Genomic DNA, 6,850 nt, shown 5'->3' on the forward strand with positions numbered 1-6,850 from the left:
AAAAAGAATACTTGAAAGCTGGGAATACTGATAAAAAAGCGTTAGTGTGGGCATTTCTCAGTCACTTCTTCGTTGGCTGCACATGTTCATCATCATATCGGCTTCTTCGTCTTCATCGCTTGTGGGGACTCATCTTGAGACTGATCTGTGCCTTGAGCGTGATCGGTTCGCCACGCCTTCGTGGCGCATTAAAGGTCGTGTTAACGCTACGTCGCAAGTGGTGGACTCGGTCCCCCGTCCTCTGCTCGCCCGCTCTACCTCCTGGAGCTTCGCTCAGGTCGCCGTTTGTGCCAGCTGTCCACCAACATGCCGCAGGACGAGCACTCTGGCACTTCTACATCTACAATCTCGGCTCCGCCTGCCGCAGCCTCTCCATCTTGGATCGTCAGTGGGCCCCAGCGCGAACCCCATCTGTTTGCTGGCTTTCGTGGTGAAGATGTGGAGGATTGGCTTGACAACTACGACCGGGTGAGTTCTGCTAACCACTGGGACGAGGTGACGAAGCTACGCCATGTGTCCTTCTATCTCATGTGCGTAGCGAAGACTTGGTTTTTCAACCACGAGATCGACCTCACCTACTTGAGTAGTTTCAAACAGCAGCTCCGACAAGTTTTTGGTACTCCGGCCGTTCGTTCTGCCATCGCGAAGAAGACACTCGACACTCGCAAACAACAACTCGGCGAGTCATATACCTCGTATATAGAGGATGTCCTCGCTCTCTGTCGGCGCGTCAACGCTTCCATGGCCGAATCAGACAGAGTGCGCCACATACTCAAAGGCATTGGGCCTCTCGCCTTCAATGCGTTGGCCATCAAGGACCCGGCTACCGTCGCTGACATTGTAGCTACGTGCCAGCGCCTCGACGAACTCGAATCTGTCCGATTGCCACCCCCGGACACCCCTGACAACAACCCTACTGCAGATCCCTCGTTGCGCGCAATGGTCCACGCAATCATACAGTAAAAGCTCGTTAATTCGACCCTGGTTAATTCGGAAAATCTGTTAATTCGGACACGTCCTTTGATCCCGGCAGGCGTTTTCATTATTTAATGCAATGAAACTCTCGTTAATTCGGACGTATTTAGTCGCACATCGGTTAATTCAGACAACTCTCGGTGCTCGGCGAGCGCGGAGCGCCGCAAATGTGCGACGCAAATGACCCATAACTAGAGTGAACTCAACCATAACGGCGTTAGCGTCCACCGAAACAAAGCGACGGAGTTCGCATCGCCATAGCCATCAGTGGAAATCGTACGGGAATGACAGCAACACAGAACGCTTCGTGCCTATTAGAGCCTTTAAAGCTTTTATTCTTGTGTTTGCCGGCGCGCATAGCACCGCGTTGGCCACGTGCCTTCAAAACTGCGTAGTCGCCATCCGTGATCGCGTTGATAGCGGCCGCGGTTTCATCCACAGCGGTTGCGGCAAAAAGCAGTTTCGTTTTCACTCAGTGTCCGTGCCGACAGAGAATGGAATACGAAATCCTTGAAAAGAAAAAAAAAAGAAAGAAAAGAAATATGAGCCATTCCACGCCGCCGCGCGTTGTTTTCCATCTTTCTCCGCATCGCCAGCCTCGCGCGCCCGCCGTTGCCCTTCCGCCACTCCGAACACGAATGGTCCGCGCCCATAACTCTGTAAGCCACGCCACCCTCCGAAACATGAATGGACCGAGCCAAAACAACGTTATCGTCCACCGAAACGAAGCGACGAAGTTCGCTCCGCTATAGTCATCACTAAAATTCGTACTGGAATGACAACAACGCCGGATGGCTTCGTGCCTATTTGTGCCTTTAAAGCTTGCGTTTACCGCCGCACATAGCACCGCGTTGGCCGCGTGCCTTCATGACTGCGTAGTCACCATCCATGATCGTCACGATAGCGGCCGCGATTCCGTCTGCCGCGGTTGCAGCAAACAGTAGTTTCGTTTTGGCTCGGTACGCACGTCGGCCGCGTGCTTTCATAACTAGGTAGTCGCCATGCATGATCGCGTCGATATTGACAGCGGTTTCGTCCGCAGTTGCAGCAAACGGTAGTTTCGGTTTGACTCTGCGTGCGTTGGCTGCGCGCCTTCAGAACCGCAAGGTCGCTGTGCATGATTGCGTTGACAGTGGCCGTGGTCGCGGCAAGCAATAGTTTCGTTTTTTCTCAGTGCAAAGCTGTCGAGGATGAAGAGAGATATTGCGGTTGTGAAGAGAAAGAGGCGCACCGTCTACGTCGCGATGGGCGGCGACCCGGCGACATTGGTGAAAAAATAAACGGGATGTGCGCGCGCTAGTGAAAAGCGCGTCTCAGATGAAGACGCGATGTGAACGAAGTCACGAGACCTTCGCCGCTGCAAGCTCTAATCAGTCGTGAGATGACGAGAATTGCAGTTTACGCATTGCGTTTATGCAAAATAGAAACAGAATTTACTGATTCATACTGCAAATAAGAGCGTGTTGACGTAGTAAGCATTTGTTTATTGTTTTCTTGATACCCTCGATAATTCGACGTTCGGTTAATTCGGACATTTTTTTCGGTCCCGTGAAATCCGAATTAACGAGCTTTTACTGTACGAGAAGAGCTGCAGTCTCTTGGCTTCTCGGCAGGTCCCATTCCTGCCCACGCCCCCAATACCACTTTGCGTGACGTTGTCAAGGAGGAGTTGGCGTCTATGGCGGTTACTGCGTATACGGACCCTCTAGTCCCTAGGCTGCCACCAACGTACACGCAGGTAGCCGCAGTTACCACAGCCCTCATGCCATCGATGCCTCTTAAACCAACGCAGACGCACTTGGCTTCGATGTCTACCAGCACACCTCACCAACCTTACTTTCCACCATGGCGTCCAACCCGACCTATATGTTACTACTGTGGATATCGTGGCCACATCGCACGTTTCTGTCACAAGCGGCAGCAAGACGAGCGTCGCGGATTTGACACCAAGAACGAGACGACTTTTCTGCCAGGGCCTCTTTCCAACGCCATCCTTATGCTCCGCGTTCCAACCGCTCTCCATCGCCACCTGCAACCTCCGCGACGGCTCCTAGCTACCGTCCGGCCAGACACCGCTCGCCGTCACCCCTTCGTCGCTCTACGTCACCACTTCGACCAGCTTCTCCATTCGCCGATCGTCGCCCGGAAAACTAAATTATGCAGCTTTTGGAGGAAAAGCTGCATTGCTCGACAGGACAGAAATTCCTCCCGCGCGTCCGCATAATATGCTATCTGTTTTCGTTGAAGGAGTGCACGTGGAAGCTTTAATAGACACTGGTGCTAGTTTGTCAATTATTCACCGTGATTTGTGTTCGCGCCTCAGGAAAGTCACCACTCCTCATGATGGACCTACGCTACTCGCTGCTCAAGGGAACGCCATTCGACCTGCCGCCATGTGCACTGTTCGTGTCTACATTGATGGCATTCTGCATTATATACAATTCGCAGTGCTAAGTTCGTGTACCCAGCAGCTGATATTAGGATGGGATTTTCTTTTTATGGCGTCCGCTTCCATCTGCTGTCGGAAATGTGTTCTCCACATGACCGACACCGCCCATTCACTTCATACAGATGACTCACCGCTTCGCTTGCTTGCTGCAGAAGACACCGAGCTACTTCCTTGCCGTCAGAGAATTGTTGCAATCGCGTCGGATGTCATTGAACATGGTGACGTGTTCGTACAACCATCTGTGAACTGTCTCATAAGAGGGATAGTCTTTGCGTCAGGGCTGGTCCGGTTTAAAAATGGCTCCGCATTCGTCTGCACTACCAACCCGACATCCGAAAAACATCTGATCCCTAAAGGCACTACGTTGGCTTGCGTCACTAAATCCGAGCATCTCTCTGTTGTTTCTGTTGAAGCGGCTTCCTCTGAAGCTCCTTCTGTTGGGCGTTCCGCATCTTTCTCTACCCTTGAAGCTGCCATCAGTTCCGACCTGACCCCTTCACAGTCACAACAGTTGCTTGCTTTGCTGAAAAAGTATGAAGCTTCGTTTGACGCGCATGCCTCTTCATTGGGACAGACTTCCGTCATCACGCATCAGATAGAGACAGATGGCGGGTCCATTGTTCGCCGTCGACCATATCGCGTCTCTCTTGCCGAGCGGAAAGTCATTGAAGAAAACGTCGACGACATGCTGCAACGGAAGATAATAGGCCCCTCCGCTAGTCCTTGGTCATCCCCAGTCGTTCTAGTTCGGAAAAAAGACGGCTGTGTGCGGTTTTGCGTCGATTACCGGGCACTCAATAAGATCACGCGTAAGGATGTATACCCTATGCCTCGCATAGACGATGTCTTGGATTCACTGCAGAATGCCGAGTACTTCTCGAGTCTTGATTTGCGTTCGGGGCTACTGGCAAATACCTATGCATGAGGATGATAAAGAAAAAACAGCGTTTTCAACACCAGATGGGCTATATGAGTTCAATGTAATGCCATTCGGACTCTGCAATGCACCCGCAACATTCGAACGCATGATTGACACCGTTCTGCGTGGCCTGAAGTGGAAGACTTGCCTGTGCTATCTGGATGACGTCGTAGTTTTCTCTTCCACCTTCTCTCAACGCCTGCAACGCCTGGCTGAAGTTCTCACGTGCCTTGCCAACGCTGGCCTACAGCTGAGCACGAAAAAGTGCCGTTTTGCCAGCAAGACAATTAAGGTCTTGGGTCACATTGTGAGCAAGGACAGCATTCGTCCAGATCCCGATCTGGTTTCAGCGGTTCTTCACTTCCCTCGCCCCGAAAGGGCCAAAGATTTGCGCAGTTTCCTTGGCCTCGCTTCTTATTTTCGCCGCTTTATACATGAATTCGCCTCAATAGCTGCACCGTTGCACAAATTACTCGGTTCTGGCATTGCCTTTGCGTGGTCTCCCGAATGCGAATCAGCGTTTACCCATCTGAAAAACGCCCTCACATCTGAACCAGTACTTCGCTATTTCGATGAAACCGCACCCACACTCGTGCATACGAACGCTAGCGGTCATGGCATCAGTGGTAGTCTCCTACAGCGAGATGAGTCTTCACGTGAGAGGGTCGTCGCTTACGCAAGCCGCGTACTGACGAACACCGAGAAGAATTATACCATCACTGAGCAGGAGTGCCTAGCTGTCGTTTGGTCGGTACAGAAATTTCGACCCTATCTTCACGGCTGCCATTTTACCATCGTTAAGGACCACCATGCCTTATGTTGGCTTTCCACGCAACTTGACCGGACGCCTTGGTCGTTGGATTATCCGTCTGCAAGAACACGACTTCACTATTATCTACAAGTGTGGTAAAAAGCATCAGGACGCAGACGCGCTTTCTCGCTGCCCGCTTCCAACGACGCCATGCCACGGTTCCGCTCCTGCCTTCCGCGACAAGCTTTCGGACCGTCCTTCCCCGCATGTGTTGTCCTTAACCGCTATTGACCAGATTCCTTCTGATGACCATGGATCCCTCATATCTCACCAACTCGCTGACCCCTACTGTCGACGCATCATAGACCGCATTCAGGAAACTTCACGCCCGCCCAATGCTTGCCTTCGTCGACAGCTCACGCAATTCAAGCTCGACAACTGCGCCCTGTACCGCCATATCTATCACCCTGATGGTCAACGCTGGGTGCCTGTTCTGCCTCGCTCTCCTCGCGCCAATGTTCTTAAGGCCTATCACGACAACATGACTGCTGGTCATCTTGGTTTTCAGAAAACATACTACCGCATCAAAGGTCGCTTCTACTGGCCTGGCTTATCCACTAGTGTGGCGCGGTACGTCGCTTCCTGCGCCATTTGCCAGCTTCGAAAGCTACCAACATCTGTTTCATGCGGAGAACTCCAACCACTCCCGTATCCGTCGGCACCATTAGAAGTCGTTGGCATTGACCTGTATGGTCCCCTTCCCACGACTCTCACCGGCAATCAATGGATAGTGACAGCCGTCGACCACTTGACACGTTACGCCGAAACAGCTTGCGTGACTTCGGCGTCGGCTGCTGAAGTGGCTGCATTTATACTTCAAGCAATAATCCTGTGTCACGGTGCTCCTCATGTCATCCTGAGTGACCGTGGAAAGGCATTCCTTTCACAAATCGTAGCCGAATTGCTCCGAGCCTCCGGCACCACCCACAAGACAACCTCGAGTTACCACCCTCAAACCAACGGACTAACTGAGCGCTTTCATCGCACGCTCTCCGACATGATAGCCATGTATATTGAACCAGACCACACAAACTGGGACGCAATTTTGTCATATACAATGACATTATCCGAATTGTACAGGCAAGATGTCGCAACACTGCCACATACTTCCGCTTATTTGAAGTGCACGTGTTTGACGAAATCTGTTTGGAGAGCACGCGAAACATGGTCTAAGAATCACTGTGAAGATTGTGGAAACAATAGAAAACTACCAGTATCTCCAGATTTTTGGATTCAAAATTGTGCCTCTTGTCACTGAGAATGATCTCATATGCTGAGAAGGAGCGCCCGACGGTGGTGAGCACCTTAAAAAGTAAATTACAAACAAAACAAAAGCCGCGTGCACATCAAAATTTTCTTTCTTCTTTTGCTCTTCACTCGCCTTTCCCCTGATGGCTTTCCGCGGTTTCGCATTCGCCAACCGCTCGCGCAATGTCAGCGCGGCGGCGTATGGTGGCCGGCGTGTCCCATTTCAATGCTGCTAGCAGTTGTTTTCGGGAGTTGGTTGAACTAAAGGACTAGGTTGAACTCCATAGAGTTCCGAACAGTCAATGTTGCCCGGTAACATGAATAATGGTCTCTAACTGCGAAACTTGAGGCTAAATAGTGTTCATTTAGGCGCCGATATTGAAAATAGGCATGTAAGGACTGTGTGGCGGAGACAACCACCGCAAGGCCGAGAGATGGCGCCACCGGA

The sequence above is a fragment of the Dermacentor silvarum genome, chromosome 3 (genome assembly GCF_013339745.2).
Source record: "Dermacentor silvarum isolate Dsil-2018 chromosome 3, BIME_Dsil_1.4, whole genome shotgun sequence".
Classification (NCBI taxonomy): Eukaryota; Metazoa; Arthropoda; class Arachnida; order Ixodida; family Ixodidae; genus Dermacentor; species Dermacentor silvarum.